This window comes from Vidua chalybeata, chromosome 6, assembly GCF_026979565.1.
Source record: "Vidua chalybeata isolate OUT-0048 chromosome 6, bVidCha1 merged haplotype, whole genome shotgun sequence".
NCBI classification, from domain to species: Eukaryota; Metazoa; Chordata; class Aves; order Passeriformes; family Viduidae; genus Vidua; species Vidua chalybeata.
In genome coordinates, this window is record NC_071535.1 from 44,354,710 (window position 1) to 44,377,772 (window position 23,063).

Below are 23,063 nucleotides of genomic sequence, written 5' to 3' on the forward strand. Positions count from 1 at the left end.
GGCAGAACACGGCGCTCCCGAGCTGGCCGAAGGGAAGCGCCGGTTCCCGGCGTCTTTCGGCAGAAGCGGCGCTCCGGAAGGCACCGCTGCCGTTCCAGTCTTCTGTGCGCGAAGTAGCCGCTTCTCCGCCTCCGGCAGCCAGAGATCGCGGTAGCTTGCAAGAGGCGAAGAACGAAGCCGCAAAGAAGCAGGCTTGTGCGCGAAGCTGGCAGACTGCTGGAGGACGCCGGCTTCCACTCTCCTGCCTGCTGAATTCACTCTTGGCATGCGGATGGAAGGCGTTCCAGGACAACTTGCCTGGGTTTTTACATAGTCCTGACGCATCCCTCCTGGGAAAATCCTGCTCGTCCCCTGAGGCTCCCAGATGCACAGAACACGATGGCAGCTGCTGAAAAGAAGGGCAGCAGTGAGTTTGTCAAGAAGCAAGAACATAGGCAGCTGACTGTGCTTGGCAAGGAGCAGCTGCTGCATGCTTGCAATTGCCTTCAGTGCGCACAGAAGCCCGCTGCTCTGCTGCTTCGTTTTTCCCATTCAGGCAATTGCACCGGATTGAAGCTGAGGCAGGCTGTTCAGCTTTGCTGCTTTTCAGCAGCTCAGCTCTCCTAAAGCTGCGTGAAAGCTCTCGAGGTTTATTGCCTTCGCCAGGCTGGAATGTGCCCGCTACTACCAAGAGCTGGGCAGGAGCGGGCAGAGAGCACGGCCATCCGCCAGCAGTTTGCAGCTTGCCCAGGAAAGTGCAGTGTCCTTGACATGAGCAGCAAATCCCATTTCTTGGCAAGATCGGGGTACGTGAGCAGTGCTGGTAGGCTTTCTCCTTGCGAAATGCAGCTGAAAAGCTCTTCGCTAAGATGTAGACGAGCAGAGAGGCAGAACACGGCGCTCCCGAGCTGGCCGAAGGGAAGCGCCGGTTCCCGGCGTCTTTCGGCAGAAGCGGCGCTCCGGAAGGCACCGCTGCCGTTCCAGTCTTCTGTGCGCGAAGTAGCCGCTTCTCCGCCTCCGGCAGCCAGAGATCGCGGTAGCTTGCAAGAGGCGAAGAACGAAGCCGCAAAGAAGCAGGCTTGTGCGCGAAGCTGGCAGACTGCTGGAGGACGCCGGCTTCCACTCTCCTGCCTGCTGAATTCACTCTTGGCATGCGGATGGAAGGCGTTCCAGGACAACTTGCCTGGGTTTTTACATAGTCCTGACGCATCCCTCCTGGGAAAATCCTGCTCGTCCCCTGAGGCTCCCAGATGCACAGAACACGATGGCAGCTGCTGAAAAGAAGGGCAGCAGTGAGTTTGTCAAGAAGCAAGAACATAGGCAGCTGACTGTGCTTGGCAAGGAGCAGCTGCTGCATGCTTGCAATTGCCTTCAGTGCGCACAGAAGCCCGCTGCTCTGCTGCTTCGTTTTTCCCATTCAGGCAATTACACCGGATTGAAGCTGAGGCAGGCTGTTCAGCTTTGCTGCTTTTCAGCAGCTCAGCTCTCCTAAAGCTGCGTGAAAGCTCTCGAGGTTTATTGCCTTCGCCAGGCTGGAATGTGCCCGCTACTACCAAGAGCTGGACAGGAGCGGGCAGAGAGCACGGCCATCCGCCAGCAGTTTGCAGCTTGCCCAGGAAAGTGCAGTGTCCTTGACATGAGCAGCAAATCCCATTTCTTGGCAAGATCGGGGTACGTGAGCAGTGCTGGTAGGCTTTCTCCTTGCGAAATGCAGCTGAAAAGCTTTTCGCTAAGATGTAGACGAGCAGAGAGGCAGAACACGGCGCTCCCGAGCTGGCCGAAGGGAAGCGCCGGTTCCCGGCGTCTTTCGGCAGAAGCGGCGCTCCGGAAGGCACCGCTGCCGTTCCAGTCTTCTGTGCGCGAAGTAGCCGCTTCTCCGCCTCCGGCAGCCAGAGATCGCGGTAGCTTGCAAGAGGCGAAGAACGAAGCCGCAAAGAAGCAGGCTTGTGCGCGAAGCTGGCAGACTGCTGGAGGACGCCGGCTTCCACTCTCCTGCCTGCTGAATTCACTCTTGGCATGCGGATGGAAGGCGTTCCAGGACAACTTGCCTGGGTTTTTACATAGTCCTGACGCATCCCTCCTGGGAAAATCCTGCTCGTCCCCTGAGGCTCCCAGATGCACAGAACACGATGGCAGCTGCTGAAAAGAAGGGCAGCAGTGAGTTTGTCAAGAAGCAAGAACATAGGCAGCTGACTGTGCTTGGCAAGGAGCAGCTGCTGCATGCTTGCAATTGCCTTCAGTGCGCACAGAAGCCCGCTGCTCTGCTGCTTCGTTTTTCCCATTCAGGCAATTACACCGGATTGAAGCTGAGGCAGGCTGTTCAGCTTTGCTGCTTTTCAGCAGCTCAGCTCTCCTAAAGCTGCGTGAAAGCTCTCGAGGTTTATTGCATTCGCCAGGCTGGAATGTGCCCGCTACTACCAAGAGCTGGACAGGAGCGGGCAGAGAGCACGGCCATCCGCCAGCAGTTTGCAGCTTGCCCAGGAAAGTGCAGTGTCCTTGACATGAGCAGCAAATCCCATTTCTTGGCAAGATCGGGGTACGTGAGCAGTGCTGGTAGGCTTTCTCCTTGCGAAATGCAGCTGAAAAGCTTTTCGCTAAGATGTAGACGAGCAGAGAGGCAGAACACGGCGCTCCCGAGCTGGCCGAAGGGAAGCGCCGGTTCCCGGCGTCTTTCGGCAGAAGCGGCGCTCCGGAAGGCACCGCTGCCGTTCCAGTCTTCTGTGCGCGAAGTAGCCGCTTCTCCGCCTCCGGCAGCCAGAGATCGCGGTAGCTTGCAAGAGGCGAAGAACGAAGCCGCAAAGAAGCAGGCTTGTGCGCGAAGCTGGCAGACTGCTGGAGGACGCCGGCTTCCACTCTCCTGCCTGCTGAATTCACTCTTGGCATGCGGATGGAAGGCGTTCCAGGACAACTTGCCTGGGTTTTTACATAGTCCTGACGCATCCCTCCTGGGAAAATCCTGCTCGTCCCCTGAGGCTCCCAGATGCACAGAACACGATGGCAGCTGCTGAAAAGAAGGGCAGCAGTGAGTTTGTCAAGAAGCAAGAACATAGGCAGCTGACTGTGCTTGGCAAGGAGCAGCTGCTGCATGCTTGCAATTGCCTTCAGTGCGCACAGAAGCCCGCTGCTCTGCTGCTTCGTTTTTCCCATTCAGGCAATTGCACCGGATTGAAGCTGAGGCAGGCTGTTCAGCTTTGCTGCTTTTCAGCAGCTCAGCTCTCCTAAAGCTGCGTGAAAGCTCTCGAGGTTTATTGCCTTCGCCAGGCTGGAATGTGCCCGCTACTACCAAGAGCTGGACAGGAGCGGGCAGAGAGCACGGCCATCCGCCAGCAGTTTGCAGCTTGCCCAGGAAAGTGCAGTGTCCTTGACATGAGCAGCAAATCCCATTTCTTGGCAAGATCGGGGTACGTGAGCAGTGCTGGTAGGCTTTCTCCTTGCGAAATGCAGCTGAAAAGCTCTTCGCTAAGATGTAGACGAGCAGAGAGGCAGAACACGGCGCTCCCGAGCTGGCCGAAGGGAAGCGCCGGTTCCCGGCGTCTTTCGGCAGAAGCGGCGCTCCGGAAGGCACCGCTGCCGTTCCAGTCTTCTGTGCGCGAAGTAGCCGCTTCTCCGCCTCCGGCAGCCAGAGATCGCGGTAGCTTGCAAGAGGCGAAGAACGAAGCCGCAAAGAAGCAGGCTTGTGCGCGAAGCTGGCAGACTGCTGGAGGACGCCGGCTTCCACTCTCCTGCCTGCTGAATTCACTCTTGGCATGCGGATGGAAGGCGTTCCAGGACAACTTGCCTGGGTTTTTACATAGTCCTGACGCATCCCTCCTGGGAAAATCCTGCTCGTCCCCTGAGGCTCCCAGATGCACAGAACACGATGGCAGCTGCTGAAAAGAAGGGCAGCAGTGAGTTTGTCAAGAAGCAAGAACATAGGCAGCTGACTGTGCTTGGCAAGGAGCAGCTGCTGCATGCTTGCAATTGCCTTCAGTGCGCACAGAAGCCCGCTGCTCTGCTGCTTCGTTTTTCCCATTCAGGCAATTACACCGGATTGAAGCTGAGGCAGGCTGTTCAGCTTTGCTGCTTTTCAGCAGCTCAGCTCTCCTAAAGCTGCGTGAAAGCTCTCGAGGTTTATTGCCTTCGCCAGGCTGGAATGTGCCCGCTACTACCAAGAGCTGGACAGGAGCGGGCAGAGAGCACGGCCATCCGCCAGCAGTTTGCAGCTTGCCCAGGAAAGTGCAGTGTCCTTGACATGAGCAGCAAATCCCATTTCTTGGCAAGATCGGGGTACGTGAGCAGTGCTGGTAGGCTTTCTCCTTGCGAAATGCAGCTGAAAAGCTCTTCGCTAAGATGTAGACGAGCAGAGAGGCAGAACACGGCGCTCCCGAGCTGGCCGAAGGGAAGCGCCGGTTCCCGGCGTCTTTCGGCAGAAGCGGCGCTCCGGAAGGCACCGCTGCCGTTCCAGTCTTCTGTGCGCGAAGTAGCCGCTTCTCCGCCTCCGGCAGCCAGAGATCGCGGTAGCTTGCAAGAGGCGAAGAACGAAGCCGCAAAGAAGCAGGCTTGTGCGCGAAGCTGGCAGACTGCTGGAGGACGCCGGCTTCCACTCTCCTGCCTGCTGAATTCACTCTTGGCATGCGGATGGAAGGCGTTCCAGGACAACTTGCCTGGGTTTTTACATAGTCCTGACGCATCCCTCCTGGGAAAATCCTGCTCGTCCCCTGAGGCTCCCAGATGCACAGAACACGATGGCAGCTGCTGAAAAGAAGGGCAGCAGTGAGTTTGTCAAGAAGCAAGAACATAGGCAGCTGACTGTGCTTGGCAAGGAGCAGCTGCTGCATGCTTGCAATTGCCTTCAGTGCGCACAGAAGCCCGCTGCTCTGCTGCTTCGTTTTTCCCATTCAGGCAATTACACCGGATTGAAGCTGAGGCAGGCTGTTCAGCTTTGCTGCTTTTCAGCAGCTCAGCTCTCCTAAAGCTGCGTGAAAGCTCTCGAGGTTTATTGCATTCGCCAGGCTGGAATGTGCCCGCTACTACCAAGAGCTGGACAGGAGCGGGCAGAGAGCACGGCCATCCGCCAGCAGTTTGCAGCTTGCCCAGGAAAGTGCAGTGTCCTTGACATGAGCAGCAAATCCCATTTCTTGGCAAGATCGGGGTACGTGAGCAGTGCTGGTAGGCTTTCTCCTTGCGAAATGCAGCTGAAAAGCTTTTCGCTAAGATGTAGACGAGCAGAGAGGCAGAACACGGCGCTCCCGAGCTGGCCGAAGGGAAGCGCCGGTTCCCGGCGTCTTTCGGCAGAAGCGGCGCTCCGGAAGGCACCGCTGCCGTTCCAGTCTTCTGTGCGCGAAGTAGCCGCTTCTCCGCCTCCGGCAGCCAGAGATCGCGGTAGCTTGCAAGAGGCGAAGAACGAAGCCGCAAAGAAGCAGGCTTGTGCGCGAAGCTGGCAGACTGCTGGAGGACGCCGGCTTCCACTCTCCTGCCTGCTGAATTCACTCTTGGCATGCGGATGGAAGGCGTTCCAGGACAACTTGCCTGGGTTTTTACATAGTCCTGACGCATCCCTCCTGGGAAAATCCTGCTCGTCCCCTGAGGCTCCCAGATGCACAGAACACGATGGCAGCTGCTGAAAAGAAGGGCAGCAGTGAGTTTGTCAAGAAGCAAGAACATAGGCAGCTGACTGTGCTTGGCAAGGAGCAGCTGCTGCATGCTTGCAATTGCCTTCAGTGCGCACAGAAGCCCGCTGCTCTGCTGCTTCGTTTTTCCCATTCAGGCAATTACACCGGATTGAAGCTGAGGCAGGCTGTTCAGCTTTGCTGCTTTTCAGCAGCTCAGCTCTCCTAAAGCTGCGTGAAAGCTCTCGAGGTTTATTGCCTTCGCCAGGCTGGAATGTGCCCGCTACTACCAAGAGCTGGACAGGAGCGGGCAGAGAGCACGGCCATCCGCCAGCAGTTTGCAGCTTGCCCAGGAAAGTGCAGTGTCCTTGACATGAGCAGCAAATCCCATTTCTTGGCAAGATCGGGGTACGTGAGCAGTGCTGGTAGGCTTTCTCCTTGCGAAATGCAGCTGAAAAGCTTTTCGCTAAGATGTAGACGAGCAGAGAGGCAGAACACGGCGCTCCCGAGCTGGCCGAAGGGAAGCGCCGGTTCCCGGCGTCTTTCGGCAGAAGCGGCGCTCCGGAAGGCACCGCTGCCGTTCCAGTCTTCTGTGCGCGAAGTAGCCGCTTCTCCGCCTCCGGCAGCCAGAGATCGCGGTAGCTTGCAAGAGGCGAAGAACGAAGCCGCAAAGAAGCAGGCTTGTGCGCGAAGCTGGCAGACTGCTGGAGGACGCCGGCTTCCACTCTCCTGCCTGCTGAATTCACTCTTGGCATGCGGATGGAAGGCGTTCCAGGACAACTTGCCTGGGTTTTTACATAGTCCTGACGCATCCCTCCTGGGAAAATCCTGCTCGTCCCCTGAGGCTCCCAGATGCACAGAACACGATGGCAGCTGCTGAAAAGAAGGGCAGCAGTGAGTTTGTCAAGAAGCAAGAACATAGGCAGCTGACTGTGCTTGGCAAGGAGCAGCTGCTGCATGCTTGCAATTGCCTTCAGTGCGCACAGAAGCCCGCTGCTCTGCTGCTTCGTTTTTCCCATTCAGGCAATTACACCGGATTGAAGCTGAGGCAGGCTGTTCAGCTTTGCTGCTTTTCAGCAGCTCAGCTCTCCTAAAGCTGCGTGAAAGCTCTCGAGGTTTATTGCCTTCGCCAGGCTGGAATGTGCCCGCTACTACCAAGAGCTGGGCAGGAGCGGGCAGAGAGCACGGCCATCCGCCAGCAGTTTGCAGCTTGCCCAGGAAAGTGCAGTGTCCTTGACATGAGCAGCAAATCCCATTTCTTGGCAAGATCGGGGTACGTGAGCAGTGCTGGTAGGCTTTCTCCTTGCGAAATGCAGCTGAAAAGCTCTTCGCTAAGATGTAGACGAGCAGAGAGGCAGAACACGGCGCTCCCGAGCTGGCCGAAGGGAAGCGCCGGTTCCCGGCGTCTTTCGGCAGAAGCGGCGCTCCGGAAGGCACCGCTGCCGTTCCAGTCTTCTGTGCGCGAAGTAGCCGCTTCTCCGCCTCCGGCAGCCAGAGATCGCGGTAGCTTGCAAGAGGCGAAGAACGAAGCCGCAAAGAAGCAGGCTTGTGCGCGAAGCTGGCAGACTGCTGGAGGACGCCGGCTTCCACTCTCCTGCCTGCTGAATTCACTCTTGGCATGCGGATGGAAGGCGTTCCAGGACAACTTGCCTGGGTTTTTACATAGTCCTGACGCATCCCTCCTGGGAAAATCCTGCTCGTCCCCTGAGGCTCCCAGATGCACAGAACACGATGGCAGCTGCTGAAAAGAAGGGCAGCAGTGAGTTTGTCAAGAAGCAAGAACATAGGCAGCTGACTGTGCTTGGCAAGGAGCAGCTGCTGCATGCTTGCAATTGCCTTCAGTGCGCACAGAAGCCCGCTGCTCTGCTGCTTCGTTTTTCCCATTCAGGCAATTACACCGGATTGAAGCTGAGGCAGGCTGTTCAGCTTTGCTGCTTTTCAGCAGCTCAGCTCTCCTAAAGCTGCGTGAAAGCTCTCGAGGTTTATTGCATTCGCCAGGCTGGAATGTGCCCGCTACTACCAAGAGCTGGACAGGAGCGGGCAGAGAGCACGGCCATCCGCCAGCAGTTTGCAGCTTGCCCAGGAAAGTGCAGTGTCCTTGACATGAGCAGCAAATCCCATTTCTTGGCAAGATCGGGGTACGTGAGCAGTGCTGGTAGGCTTTCTCCTTGCGAAATGCAGCTGAAAAGCTTTTCGCTAAGATGTAGACGAGCAGAGAGGCAGAACACGGCGCTCCCGAGCTGGCCGAAGGGAAGCGCCGGTTCCCGGCGTCTTTCGGCAGAAGCGGCGCTCCGGAAGGCACCGCTGCCGTTCCAGTCTTCTGTGCGCGAAGTAGCCGCTTCTCCGCCTCCGGCAGCCAGAGATCGCGGTAGCTTGCAAGAGGCGAAGAACGAAGCCGCAAAGAAGCAGGCTTGTGCGCGAAGCTGGCAGACTGCTGGAGGACGCCGGCTTCCACTCTCCTGCCTGCTGAATTCACTCTTGGCATGCGGATGGAAGGCGTTCCAGGACAACTTGCCTGGGTTTTTACATAGTCCTGACGCATCCCTCCTGGGAAAATCCTGCTCGTCCCCTGAGGCTCCCAGATGCACAGAACACGATGGCAGCTGCTGAAAAGAAGGGCAGCAGTGAGTTTGTCAAGAAGCAAGAACATAGGCAGCTGACTGTGCTTGGCAAGGAGCAGCTGCTGCATGCTTGCAATTGCCTTCAGTGCGCACAGAAGCCCGCTGCTCTGCTGCTTCGTTTTTCCCATTCAGGCAATTACACCGGATTGAAGCTGAGGCAGGCTGTTCAGCTTTGCTGCTTTTCAGCAGCTCAGCTCTCCTAAAGCTGCGTGAAAGCTCTCGAGGTTTATTGCCTTCGCCAGGCTGGAATGTGCCCGCTACTACCAAGAGCTGGACAGGAGCGGGCAGAGAGCACGGCCATCCGCCAGCAGTTTGCAGCTTGCCCAGGAAAGTGCAGTGTCCTTGACATGAGCAGCAAATCCCATTTCTTGGCAAGATCGGGGTACGTGAGCAGTGCTGGTAGGCTTTCTCCTTGCGAAATGCAGCTGAAAAGCTTTTCGCTAAGATGTAGACGAGCAGAGAGGCAGAACACGGCGCTCCCGAGCTGGCCGAAGGGAAGCGCCGGTTCCCGGCGTCTTTCGGCAGAAGCGGCGCTCCGGAAGGCACCGCTGCCGTTCCAGTCTTCTGTGCGCGAAGTAGCCGCTTCTCCGCCTCCGGCAGCCAGAGATCGCGGTAGCTTGCAAGAGGCGAAGAACGAAGCCGCAAAGAAGCAGGCTTGTGCGCGAAGCTGGCAGACTGCTGGAGGACGCCGGCTTCCACTCTCCTGCCTGCTGAATTCACTCTTGGCATGCGGATGGAAGGCGTTCCAGGACAACTTGCCTGGGTTTTTACATAGTCCTGACGCATCCCTCCTGGGAAAATCCTGCTCGTCCCCTGAGGCTCCCAGATGCACAGAACACGATGGCAGCTGCTGAAAAGAAGGGCAGCAGTGAGTTTGTCAAGAAGCAAGAACATAGGCAGCTGACTGTGCTTGGCAAGGAGCAGCTGCTGCATGCTTGCAATTGCCTTCAGTGCGCACAGAAGCCCGCTGCTCTGCTGCTTCGTTTTTCCCATTCAGGCAATTACACCGGATTGAAGCTGAGGCAGGCTGTTCAGCTTTGCTGCTTTTCAGCAGCTCAGCTCTCCTAAAGCTGCGTGAAAGCTCTCGAGGTTTATTGCCTTCGCCAGGCTGGAATGTGCCCGCTACTACCAAGAGCTGGACAGGAGCGGGCAGAGAGCACGGCCATCCGCCAGCAGTTTGCAGCTTGCCCAGGAAAGTGCAGTGTCCTTGACATGAGCAGCAAATCCCATTTCTTGGCAAGATCGGGGTACGTGAGCAGTGCTGGTAGGCTTTCTCCTTGCGAAATGCAGCTGAAAAGCTCTTCGCTAAGATGTAGACGAGCAGAGAGGCAGAACACGGCGCTCCCGAGCTGGCCGAAGGGAAGCGCCGGTTCCCGGCGTCTTTCGGCAGAAGCGGCGCTCCGGAAGGCACCGCTGCCGTTCCAGTCTTCTGTGCGCGAAGTAGCCGCTTCTCCGCCTCCGGCAGCCAGAGATCGCGGTAGCTTGCAAGAGGCGAAGAACGAAGCCGCAAAGAAGCAGGCTTGTGCGCGAAGCTGGCAGACTGCTGGAGGACGCCGGCTTCCACTCTCCTGCCTGCTGAATTCACTCTTGGCATGCGGATGGAAGGCGTTCCAGGACAACTTGCCTGGGTTTTTACATAGTCCTGACGCATCCCTCCTGGGAAAATCCTGCTCGTCCCCTGAGGCTCCCAGATGCACAGAACACGATGGCAGCTGCTGAAAAGAAGGGCAGCAGTGAGTTTGTCAAGAAGCAAGAACATAGGCAGCTGACTGTGCTTGGCAAGGAGCAGCTGCTGCATGCTTGCAATTGCCTTCAGTGCGCACAGAAGCCCGCTGCTCTGCTGCTTCGTTTTTCCCATTCAGGCAATTACACCGGATTGAAGCTGAGGCAGGCTGTTCAGCTTTGCTGCTTTTCAGCAGCTCAGCTCTCCTAAAGCTGCGTGAAAGCTCTCGAGGTTTATTGCCTTCGCCAGGCTGGAATGTGCCCGCTACTACCAAGAGCTGGACAGGAGCGGGCAGAGAGCACGGCCATCCGCCAGCAGTTTGCAGCTTGCCCAGGAAAGTGCAGTGTCCTTGACATGAGCAGCAAATCCCATTTCTTGGCAAGATCGGGGTACGTGAGCAGTGCTGGTAGGCTTTCTCCTTGCGAAATGCAGCTGAAAAGCTCTTCGCTAAGATGTAGACGAGCAGAGAGGCAGAACACGGCGCTCCCGAGCTGGCCGAAGGGAAGCGCCGGTTCCCGGCGTCTTTCGGCAGAAGCGGCGCTCCGGAAGGCACCGCTGCCGTTCCAGTCTTCTGTGCGCGAAGTAGCCGCTTCTCCGCCTCCGGCAGCCAGAGATCGCGGTAGCTTGCAAGAGGCGAAGAACGAAGCCGCAAAGAAGCAGGCTTGTGCGCGAAGCTGGCAGACTGCTGGAGGACGCCGGCTTCCACTCTCCTGCCTGCTGAATTCACTCTTGGCATGCGGATGGAAGGCGTTCCAGGACAACTTGCCTGGGTTTTTACATAGTCCTGACGCATCCCTCCTGGGAAAATCCTGCTCGTCCCCTGAGGCTCCCAGATGCACAGAACACGATGGCAGCTGCTGAAAAGAAGGGCAGCAGTGAGTTTGTCAAGAAGCAAGAACATAGGCAGCTGACTGTGCTTGGCAAGGAGCAGCTGCTGCATGCTTGCAATTGCCTTCAGTGCGCACAGAAGCCCGCTGCTCTGCTGCTTCGTTTTTCCCATTCAGGCAATTACACCGGATTGAAGCTGAGGCAGGCTGTTCAGCTTTGCTGCTTTTCAGCAGCTCAGCTCTCCTAAAGCTGCGTGAAAGCTCTCGAGGTTTATTGCCTTCGCCAGGCTGGAATGTGCCCGCTACTACCAAGAGCTGGACAGGAGCGGGCAGAGAGCACGGCCATCCGCCAGCAGTTTGCAGCTTGCCCAGGAAAGTGCAGTGTCCTTGACATGAGCAGCAAATCCCATTTCTTGGCAAGATCGGGGTACGTGAGCAGTGCTGGTAGGCTTTCTCCTTGCGAAATGCAGCTGAAAAGCTTTCGCTAAGATGTAGACGAGCAGAGAGGCAGAACACGGCGCTCCCGAGCTGGCCGAAGGGAAGCGCCGGTTCCCGGCGTCTTTCGGCAGAAGCGGCGCTCCGGAAGGCACCGCTGCCGTTCCAGTCTTCTGTGCGCGAAGTAGCCGCTTCTCCGCCTCCGGCAGCCAGAGATCGCGGTAGCTTGCAAGAGGCGAAGAACGAAGCCGCAAAGAAGCAGGCTTGTGCGCGAAGCTGGCAGACTGCTGGAGGACGCCGGCTTCCACTCTCCTGCCTGCTGAATTCACTCTTGGCATGCGGATGGAAGGCGTTCCAGGACAACTTGCCTGGGTTTTTACATAGTCCTGACGCATCCCTCCTGGGAAAATCCTGCTCGTCCCCTGAGGCTCCCAGATGCACAGAACACGATGGCAGCTGCTGAAAAGAAGGGCAGCAGTGAGTTTGTCAAGAAGCAAGAACATAGGCAGCTGACTGTGCTTGGCAAGGAGCAGCTGCTGCATGCTTGCAATTGCCTTCAGTGCGCACAGAAGCCCGCTGCTCTGCTGCTTCGTTTTTCCCATTCAGGCAATTACACCGGATTGAAGCTGAGGCAGGCTGTTCAGCTTTGCTGCTTTTCAGCAGCTCAGCTCTCCTAAAGCTGCGTGAAAGCTCTCGAGGTTTATTGCCTTCGCCAGGCTGGAATGTGCCCGCTACTACCAAGAGCTGGACAGGAGCGGGCAGAGAGCACGGCCATCCGCCAGCAGTTTGCAGCTTGCCCAGGAAAGTGCAGTGTCCTTGACATGAGCAGCAAATCCCATTTCTTGGCAAGATCGGGGTACGTGAGCAGTGCTGGTAGGCTTTCTCCTTGCGAAATGCAGCTGAAAAGCTCTTCGCTAAGATGTAGACGAGCAGAGAGGCAGAACACGGCGCTCCCGAGCTGGCCGAAGGGAAGCGCCGGTTCCCGGCGTCTTTCGGCAGAAGCGGCGCTCCGGAAGGCACCGCTGCCGTTCCAGTCTTCTGTGCGCGAAGTAGCCGCTTCTCCGCCTCCGGCAGCCAGAGATCGCGGTAGCTTGCAAGAGGCGAAGAACGAAGCCGCAAAGAAGCAGGCTTGTGCGCGAAGCTGGCAGACTGCTGGAGGACGCCGGCTTCCACTCTCCTGCCTGCTGAATTCACTCTTGGCATGCGGATGGAAGGCGTTCCAGGACAACTTGCCTGGGTTTTTACATAGTCCTGACGCATCCCTCCTGGGAAAATCCTGCTCGTCCCCTGAGGCTCCCAGATGCACAGAACACGATGGCAGCTGCTGAAAAGAAGGGCAGCAGTGAGTTTGTCAAGAAGCAAGAACATAGGCAGCTGACTGTGCTTGGCAAGGAGCAGCTGCTGCATGCTTGCAATTGCCTTCAGTGCGCACAGAAGCCCGCTGCTCTGCTGCTTCGTTTTTCCCATTCAGGCAATTACACCGGATTGAAGCTGAGGCAGGCTGTTCAGCTTTGCTGCTTTTCAGCAGCTCAGCTCTCCTAAAGCTGCGTGAAAGCTCTCGAGGTTTATTGCCTTCGCCAGGCTGGAATGTGCCCGCTACTACCAAGAGCTGGACAGGAGCGGGCAGAGAGCACGGCCATCCGCCAGCAGTTTGCAGCTTGCCCAGGAAAGTGCAGTGTCCTTGACATGAGCAGCAAATCCCATTTCTTGGCAAGATCGGGGTACGTGAGCAGTGCTGGTAGGCTTTCTCCTTGCGAAATGCAGCTGAAAAGCTTTTCGCTAAGATGTAGACGAGCAGAGAGGCAGAACACGGCGCTCCCGAGCTGGCCGAAGGGAAGCGCCGGTTCCCGGCGTCTTTCGGCAGAAGCGGCGCTCCGGAAGGCACCGCTGCCGTTCCAGTCTTCTGTGCGCGAAGTAGCCGCTTCTCCGCCTCCGGCAGCCAGAGATCGCGGTAGCTTGCAAGAGGCGAAGAACGAAGCCGCAAAGAAGCAGGCTTGTGCGCGAAGCTGGCAGACTGCTGGAGGACGCCGGCTTCCACTCTCCTGCCTGCTGAATTCACTCTTGGCATGCGGATGGAAGGCGTTCCAGGACAACTTGCCTGGGTTTTTACATAGTCCTGACGCATCCCTCCTGGGAAAATCCTGCTCGTCCCCTGAGGCTCCCAGATGCACAGAACACGATGGCAGCTGCTGAAAAGAAGGGCAGCAGTGAGTTTGTCAAGAAGCAAGAACATAGGCAGCTGACTGTGCTTGGCAAGGAGCAGCTGCTGCATGCTTGCAATTGCCTTCAGTGCGCACAGAAGCCCGCTGCTCTGCTGCTTCGTTTTTCCCATTCAGGCAATTACACCGGATTGAAGCTGAGGCAGGCTGTTCAGCTTTGCTGCTTTTCAGCAGCTCAGCTCTCCTAAAGCTGCGTGAAAGCTCTCGAGGTTTATTGCCTTCGCCAGGCTGGAATGTGCCCGCTACTACCAAGAGCTGGACAGGAGCGGGCAGAGAGCACGGCCATCCGCCAGCAGTTTGCAGCTTGCCCAGGAAAGTGCAGTGTCCTTGACATGAGCAGCAAATCCCATTTCTTGGCAAGATCGGGGTACGTGAGCAGTGCTGGTAGGCTTTCTCCTTGCGAAATGCAGCTGAAAAGCTTTTCGCTAAGATGTAGACGAGCAGAGAGGCAGAACACGGCGCTCCCGAGCTGGCCGAAGGGAAGCGCCGGTTCCCGGCGTCTTTCGGCAGAAGCGGCGCTCCGGAAGGCACCGCTGCCGTTCCAGTCTTCTGTGCGCGAAGTAGCCGCTTCTCCGCCTCCGGCAGCCAGAGATCGCGGTAGCTTGCAAGAGGCGAAGAACGAAGCCGCAAAGAAGCAGGCTTGTGCGCGAAGCTGGCAGACTGCTGGAGGACGCCGGCTTCCACTCTCCTGCCTGCTGAATTCACTCTTGGCATGCGGATGGAAGGCGTTCCAGGACAACTTGCCTGGGTTTTTACATAGTCCTGACGCATCCCTCCTGGGAAAATCCTGCTCGTCCCCTGAGGCTCCCAGATGCACAGAACACGATGGCAGCTGCTGAAAAGAAGGGCAGCAGTGAGTTTGTCAAGAAGCAAGAACATAGGCAGCTGACTGTGCTTGGCAAGGAGCAGCTGCTGCATGCTTGCAATTGCCTTCAGTGCGCACAGAAGCCCGCTGCTCTGCTGCTTCGTTTTTCCCATTCAGGCAATTGCACCGGATTGAAGCTGAGGCAGGCTGTTCAGCTTTGCTGCTTTTCAGCAGCTCAGCTCTCCTAAAGCTGCGTGAAAGCTCTCGAGGTTTATTGCCTTCGCCAGGCTGGAATGTGCCCGCTACTACCAAGAGCTGGACAGGAGCGGGCAGAGAGCACGGCCATCCGCCAGCAGTTTGCAGCTTGCCCAGGAAAGTGCAGTGTCCTTGACATGAGCAGCAAATCCCATTTCTTGGCAAGATCGGGGTACGTGAGCAGTGCTGGTAGGCTTTCTCCTTGCGAAATGCAGCTGAAAAGCTCTTCGCTAAGATGTAGACGAGCAGAGAGGCAGAACACGGCGCTCCCGAGCTGGCCGAAGGGAAGCGCCGGTTCCCGGCGTCTTTCGGCAGAAGCGGCGCTCCGGAAGGCACCGCTGCCGTTCCAGTCTTCTGTGCGCGAAGTAGCCGCTTCTCCGCCTCCGGCAGCCAGAGATCGCGGTAGCTTGCAAGAGGCGAAGAACGAAGCCGCAAAGAAGCAGGCTTGTGCGCGAAGCTGGCAGACTGCTGGAGGACGCCGGCTTCCACTCTCCTGCCTGCTGAATTCACTCTTGGCATGCGGATGGAAGGCGTTCCAGGACAACTTGCCTGGGTTTTTACATAGTCCTGACGCATCCCTCCTGGGAAAATCCTGCTCGTCCCCTGAGGCTCCCAGATGCACAGAACACGATGGCAGCTGCTGAAAAGAAGGGCAGCAGTGAGTTTGTCAAGAAGCAAGAACATAGGCAGCTGACTGTGCTTGGCAAGGAGCAGCTGCTGCATGCTTGCAATTGCCTTCAGTGCGCACAGAAGCCCGCTGCTCTGCTGCTTCGTTTTTCCCATTCAGGCAATTACACCGGATTGAAGCTGAGGCAGGCTGTTCAGCTTTGCTGCTTTTCAGCAGCTCAGCTCTCCTAAAGCTGCGTGAAAGCTCTCGAGGTTTATTGCCTTCGCCAGGCTGGAATGTGCCCGCTACTACCAAGAGCTGGACAGGAGCGGGCAGAGAGCACGGCCATCCGCCAGCAGTTTGCAGCTTGCCCAGGAAAGTGCAGTGTCCTTGACATGAGCAGCAAATCCCATTTCTTGGCAAGATCGGGGTACGTGAGCAGTGCTGGTAGGCTTTCTCCTTGCGAAATGCAGCTGAAAAGCTTTTCGCTAAGATGTAGACGAGCAGAGAGGCAGAACACGGCGCTCCCGAGCTGGCCGAAGGGAAGCGCCGGTTCCCGGCGTCTTTCGGCAGAAGCGGCGCTCCGGAAGGCACCGCTGCCGTTCCAGTCTTCTGTGCGCGAAGTAGCCGCTTCTCCGCCTCCGGCAGCCAGAGATCGCGGTAGCTTGCAAGAGGCGAAGAACGAAGCCGCAAAGAAGCAGGCTTGTGCGCGAAGCTGGCAGACTGCTGGAGGACGCCGGCTTCCACTCTCCTGCCTGCTGAATTCACTCTTGGCATGCGGATGGAAGGCGTTCCAGGACAACTTGCCTGGGTTTTTACATAGTCCTGACGCATCCCTCCTGGGAAAATCCTGCTCGTCCCCTGAGGCTCCCAGATGCACAGAACACGATGGCAGCTGCTGAAAAGAAGGGCAGCAGTGAGTTTGTCAAGAAGCAAGAACATAGGCAGCTGACTGTGCTTGGCAAGGAGCAGCTGCTGCATGCTTGCAATTGCCTTCAGTGCGCACAGAAGCCCGCTGCTCTGCTGCTTCGTTTTTCCCATTCAGGCAATTGCACCGGATTGAAGCTGAGGCAGGCTGTTCAGCTTTGCTGCTTTTCAGCAGCTCAGCTCTCCTAAAGCTGCGTGAAAGCTCTCGAGGTTTATTGCCTTCGCCAGGCTGGAATGTGCCCGCTACTACCAAGAGCTGGGCAGGAGCGGGCAGAGAGCACGGCCATCCGCCAGCAGTTTGCAGCTTGCCCAGGAAAGTGCAGTGTCCTTGACATGAGCAGCAAATCCCATTTCTTGGCAAGATCGGGGTACGTGAGCAGTGCTGGTAGGCTTTCTCCTTGCGAAATGCAGCTGAAAAGCTCTTCGCTAAGATGTAGACGAGCAGAGAGGCAGAACACGGCGCTCCCGAGCTGGCCGAAGGGAAGCGCCGGTTCCCGGCGTCTTTCGGCAGAAGCGGCGCTCCGGAAGGCACCGCTGCCGTTCCAGTCTTCTGTGCGCGAAGTAGCCGCTTCTCCGCCTCCGGCAGCCAGAGATCGCGGTAGCTTGCAAGAGGCGAAGAACGAAGCCGCAAAGAAGCAGGCTTGTGCGCGAAGCTGGCAGACTGCTGGAGGACGCCGGCTTCCACTCTCCTGCCTGCTGAATTCACTCTTGGCATGCGGATGGAAGGCGTTCCAGGACAACTTGCCTGGGTTTTTACATAGTCCTGACGCATCCCTCCTGGGAAAATCCTGCTCGTCCCCTGAGGCTCCCAGATGCACAGAACACGATGGCAGCTGCTGAAAAGAAGGGCAGCAGTGAGTTTGTCAAGAAGCAAGAACATAGGCAGCTGACTGTGCTTGGCAAGGAGCAGCTGCTGCATGCTTGCAATTGCCTTCAGTGCGCACAGAAGCCCGCTGCTCTGCTGCTTCGTTTTTCCCATTCAGGCAATTGCACCGGATTGAAGCTGAGGCAGGCTGTTCAGCTTTGCTGCTTTTCAGCAGCTCAGCTCTCCTAAAGCTGCGTGAAAGCTCTCGAGGTTTATTGCCTTCGCCAGGCTGGAATGTGCCCGCTACTACCAAGAGCTGGGCAGGAGCGGGCAGAGAGCACGGCCATCCGCCAGCAGTTTGCAGCTTGCCCAGGAAAGTGCAGTGTCCTTGACATGAGCAGCAAATCCCATTTCTTGGCAAGATCGGGGTACGTGAGCAGTGCTGGTAGGCTTTCTCCTTGCGAAATGCAGCTGAAAAGCTTTTCGCTAAGATGTAGACGAGCAGAGAGGCAGAACACGGCGCTCCCGAGCTGGCCGAAGGGAAGCGCCGGTTCCCGGCGTCTTTCGGCAGAAGCGGCGCTCCGGAAGGCACCGCTGCCGTTCCAGTCTTCTGTGCGCGAAGTAGCCGCTTCTCCGCCTCCGGCAGCCAGAGATCGCGGTAGCTTGCAAGAGGCGAAGAACGAAGCCGCAAAGAAGCAGGCTTGTGCGCGAAGCTGGCAGACTGCTGGAGGACGCCGGCTTCCACTCTCCTGCCTGCTGAATTCACTCTTGGCATGCGGATGGAAGGCGTTCCAGGACAACTTGCCTGGGTTTTTACATAGTCCTGACGCATCCCTCCTGGGAAAATCCTGCTCGTCCCCTGAGGCTCCCAGATGCACAGAACACGATGGCAGCTGCTGAAAAGAAGGGCAGCAGTGAGTTTGTCAAGAAGCAAGAACATAGGCAGCTGACTGTGCTTGGCAAGGAGCAGCTGCTGCATGCTTGCAATTGCCTTCAGTGCGCACAGAAGCCCGCTGCTCTGCTGCTTCGTTTTTCCCATTCAGGCAATTACACCGGATTGAAGCTGAGGCAGGCTGTTCAGCTTTGCTGCTTTTCAGCAGCTCAGCTCTCCTAAAGCTGCGTGAAAGCTCTCGAGGTTTATTGCCTTCGCCAGGCTGGAATGTGCCCGCTACTACCAAGAGCTGGACAGGAGCGGGCAGAGAGCACGGCCATCCGCCAGCAGTTTGCAGCTTGCCCAGGAAAGTGCAGTGTCCTTGACATGAGCAGCAAATCCCATTTCTTGGCAAGATCGGGGTACGTGAGCAGTGCTGGTAGGCTTTCTCCTTGCGAAATGCAGCTGAAAAGCTCTTCGCTAAGATGTAGACGAGCAGAGAGGCAGAACACGGCGCTCCCGAGCTGGCCGAAGGGAAGCGCCGGTTCCCGGCGTCTTTCGGCAGAAGCGGCGCTCCGGAAGGCACCGCTGCCGTTCCAGTCTTCTGTGCGCGAAGTAGCCGCTTCTCCGCCTCCGGCAGCCAGAGATCGCGGTAGCTTGCAAGAGGCGAAGAACGAAGCCGCAAAGAAGCAGGCTTGTGCGCGAAGCTGGCAGACTGCTGGAGGACGCCGGCTTCCACTCTCCTGCCTGCTGAATTCACTCTTGGCATGCGGATGGAAGGCGTTCCAGGACAACTTGCCTGGGTTTTTACATAGTCCTGACGCATCCCTCCTGGGAAAATCCTGCTCGTCCCCTGAGGCTCCCAGATGCACAGAACACGATGGCAGCTGCTGAAAAGAAGGGCAGCAGTGAGTTTGTCAAGAAGCAAGAACATAGGCAGCTGACTGTGCTTGGCAAGGAGCAGCTGCTGCATGCTTGCAATTGCCTTCAGTGCGCACAGAAGCCCGCTGCTCTGCTGCTTCGTTTTTCCCATTCAGGCAATTGCACCGGATTGAAGCTGAGGCAGGCTGTTCAGCTTTGCTGCTTTTCAGCAGCTCAGCTCTCCTAAAGCTGCGTGAAAGCTCTCGAGGTTTATTGCCTTCGCCAGGCTGGAATGTGCCCGCTACTACCAAGAGCTGGACAGGAGCGGGCAGAGAGCACGGCCATCCGCCAGCAGTTTGCAGCTTGCCCAGGAAAGTGCAGTGTCCTTGACATGAGCAGCAAATCCCATTTCTTGGCAAGATCGGGGTACGTGAGCAGTGCTGGTAGGCTTTCTCCTTGCGAAATGCAGCTGAAAAGCTTTTCGCTAAGATGTAGACGAGCAGAGAGGCAGAACACGGCGCTCCCGAGCTGGCCGAAGGGAAGCGCCGGTTCCCGGCGTCTTTCGGCAGAAGCGGCGCTCCGGAAGGCACCGCTGCCGTTCCAGTCTTCTGTGCGCGAAGTAGCCGCTTCTCCGCCTCCGGCAGCCAGAGATCGCGGTAGCTTGCAAGAGGCGAAGAACGAAGCCGCAAAGAAGCAGGCTTGTGCGCGAAGCTGGCAGACTGCTGGAGGACGCCGGCTTCCACTCTCCTGCCTGCTGAATTCACTCTTGGCATGCGGATGGAAGGCGTTCCAGGACAACTTGCCTGGGTTTTTACATAGTCCTGACGCATCCCTCCTGGGAAAATCCTGCTCGTCCCCTGAGGCTCCCAGATGCACAGAACACGATGGCAGCTGCTGAAAAGAAGGGCAGCAGTGAGTTTGTCAAGAAGCAAGAACATAGGCAGCTGACTGTGCTTGGCAAGGAGCAGCTGCTGCATGCTTGCAATTGCCTTCAGTGCGCACAGAAGCCCGCTGCTCTGCTGCTTCGTTTTTCCCATTCAGGCAATTACACCGGATTGAAGCTGAGGCAGGCTGTTCAGCTTTGCTGCTTTTCAGCAGCTCAGCTCTCCTAAAGCTGCGTGAAAGCTCTCGAGGTTTATTGCCTTCGCCAGGCTGGAATGTGCCCGCTACTACCAAGAGCTGGCAGGAGCGGGCAGAGAGCACGGCCATCCGCCAGCAGTTTGCAGCTTGCCCAGGAAAGTGCAGTGTCCTTGACATGAGCAGCAAATCCCATTTCTTGGCAAGATCGGGGTACGTGAGCAGTGCTGGTAGGCTTTCTCCTTGCGAAATGCAGCTGAAAAGCTTTCGCTAAGATGTAGACGAGCAGAGAGGCAGAACACGGCGCTCCCGAGCTGGCCGAAGGGAAGCGCCGGTTCCCGGCGTCTTTCGGCAGAAGCGGCGCTCCGGAAGGCACCGCTGCCGTTCCAGTCTTCTGTGCGCGAAGTAGCCGCTTCTCCGCCTCCGGCAGCCAGAGATCGCGGTAGCTTGCAAGAGGCGAAGAACGAAGCCGCAAAGAAGCAGGCTTGTGCGCGAAGCTGGCAGACTGCTGGAGGACGCCGGCTTCCACTCTCCTGCCTGCTGAATTCACTCTTGGCATGCGGATGGAAGGCGTTCCAGGACAACTTGCCTGGGTTTTTACATAGTCCTGACGCATCCCTCCTGGGAAAATCCTGCTCGTCCCCTGAGGCTCCCAGATGCACAGAACACGATGGCAGCTGCTGAAAAGAAGGGCAGCAGTGAGTTTGTCAAGAAGCAAGAACATAGGCAGCTGACTGTGCTTGGCAAGGAGCAGCTGCTGCATGCTTGCAATTGCCTTCAGTGCGCACAGAAGCCCGCTGCTCTGCTGCTTCGTTTTTCCCATTCAGGCAATTGCACCGGATTGAAGCTGAGGCAGGCTGTTCAGCTTTGCTGCTTTTCAGCAGCTCAGCTCTCCTAAAGCTGCGTGAAAGCTCTCGAGGTTTATTGCCTTCGCCAGGCTGGAATGTGCCCGCTACTACCAAGAGCTGGGCAGGAGCGGGCAGAGAGCACGGCCATCCGCCAGCAGTTTGCAGCTTGCCCAGGAAAGTGCAGTGTCCTTGACATGAGCAGCAAATCCCATTTCTTGGCAAGATCGGGGTACGTGAGCAGTGCTGGTAGGCTTTCTCCTTGCGAAATGCAGCTGAAAAGCTCTTCGCTAAGATGTAGACGAGCAGAGAGGCAGAACACGGCGCTCCCGAGCTGGCCGAAGGGAAGCGCCGGTTCCCGGCGTCTTTCGGCAGAAGCGGCGCTCCGGAAGGCACCGCTGCCGTTCCAGTCTTCTGTGCGCGAAGTAGCCGCTTCTCCGCCTCCGGCAGCCAGAGATCGCGGTAGCTTGCAAGAGGCGAAGAACGAAGCCGCAAAGAAGCAGGCTTGTGCGCGAAGCTGGCAGACTGCTGGAGGACGCCGGCTTCCACTCTCCTGCCTGCTGAATTCACTCTTGGCATGCGGATGGAAGGCGTTCCAGGACAACTTGCCTGGGTTTTACATAGTCCTGACGCATCCCTCCTGGGAAAATCCTGCTCGTCCCCTGAGGCTCCCAGATGCACAGAACACGATGGCAGCTGCTGAAAAGAAGGGCAGCAGTGAGTTTGTCAAGAAGCAAGAACATAGGCAGCTGACTGTGCTTGGCAAGGAGCAGCTGCTGCATGCTTGCAATTGCCTTCAGTGCGCACAGAAGCCCGCTGCTCTGCTGCTTCGTTTTTCCCATTCAGGCAATTACACCGGATTGAAGCTGAGGCAGGCTGTTCAGCTTTGCTGCTTTTCAGCAGCTCAGCTCTCCTAAAGCTGCGTGAAAGCTCTCGAGGTTTATTGCCTTCGCCAGGCTGGAATGTGCCCGCTACTACCAAGAGCTGGGCAGGAGCGGGCAGAGAGCACGGCCATCCGCCAGCAGTTTGCAGCTTGCCCAGGAAAGTGCAGTGTCCTTGACATGAGCAGCAAATCCCATTTCTTGGCAAGATCGGGGTACGTGAGCAGTGCTGGTAGGCTTTCTCCTTGCGAAATGCAGCTGAAAAGCTCTTCGCTAAGATGTAGACGAGCAGAGAGGCAGAACACGGCGCTCCCGAGCTGGCCGAAGGGAAGCGCCGGTTCCCGGCGTCTTTCGGCAGAAGCGGCGCTCCGGAAGGCACCGCTGCCGTTCCAGTCTTCTGTGCGCGAAGTAGCCGCTTCTCCGCCTCCGGCAGCCAGAGATCGCGGTAGCTTGCAAGAGGCGAAGAACGAAGCCGCAAAGAAGCAGGCTTGTGCGCGAAGCTGGCAGACTGCTGGAGGACGCCGGCTTCCACTCTCCTGCCTGCTGAATTCACTCTTGGCATGCGGATGGAAGGCGTTCCAGGACAACTTGCCTGGGTTTTTACATAGTCCTGACGCATCCCTCCTGGGAAAATCCTGCTCGTCCCCTGAGGCTCCCAGATGCACAGAACACGATGGCAGCTGCTGAAAAGAAGGGCAGCAGTGAGTTTGTCAAGAAGCAAGAACATAGGCAGCTGACTGTGCTTGGCAAGGAGCAGCTGCTGCATGCTTGCAATTGCCTTCAGTGCGCACAGAAGCCCGCTGCTCTGCTGCTTCGTTTTTCCCATTCAGGCAATTGCACCGGATTGAAGCTGAGGCAGGCTGTTCAGCTTTGCTGCTTTTCAGCAGCTCAGCTCTCCTAAAGCTGCGTGAAAGCTCTCGAGGTTTATTGCCTTCGCCAGGCTGGAATGTGCCCGCTACTACCAAGAGCTGGGCAGGAGCGGGCAGAGAGCACGGCCATCCGCCAGCAGTTTGCAGCTTGCCCAGGAAAGTGCAGTGTCCTTGACATGAGCAGCAAATCCATTTCTTGGCAAGATCGGGGTACGTGAGCAGTGCTGGTAGGCTTTCTCCTTGCGAAATGCAGCTGAAAAGCTTTTCGCTAAGATGTAGACGAGCAGAGAGGCAGAACACGGCGCTCCCGAGCTGGCCGAAGGGAAGCGCCGGTTCCCGGCGTCTTTCGGCAGAAGCGGCGCTCCGGAAGGCACCGCTGCCGTTCCAGTCTTCTGTGCGCGAAGTAGCCGCTTCTCCGCCTCCGGCAGCCAGAGATCGCGGTAGCTTGCAAGAGGCGAAGAACGAAGCCGCAAAGAAGCAGGCTTGTGCGCGAAGCTGGCAGACTGCTGGAGGACGCCGGCTTCCACTCTCCTGCCTGCTGAATTCACTCTTGGCATGCGGATGGAAGGCGTTCCAGGACAACTTGCCTGGGTTTTTACATAGTCCTGACGCATCCCTCCTGGGAAAATCCTGCTCGTCCCTGAGGCTCCCAGATGCACAGACACGATGGCAGCTGCTGAAAAGAAGGGCAGCAGTGAGTTTGTCAAGAAGCAAGAACATAGGCAGCTGACTGTGCTTGGCAAGGAGCAGCTGCTGCATGCTTGCAATTGCCTTCAGTGCGCACAGAAGCCCGCTGCTCTGCTGCTTCGTTTTTTCCCATTCAGGCAATTACACCGGATTGAAGCTGAGGCAGGCTGTTCAGCTTTGC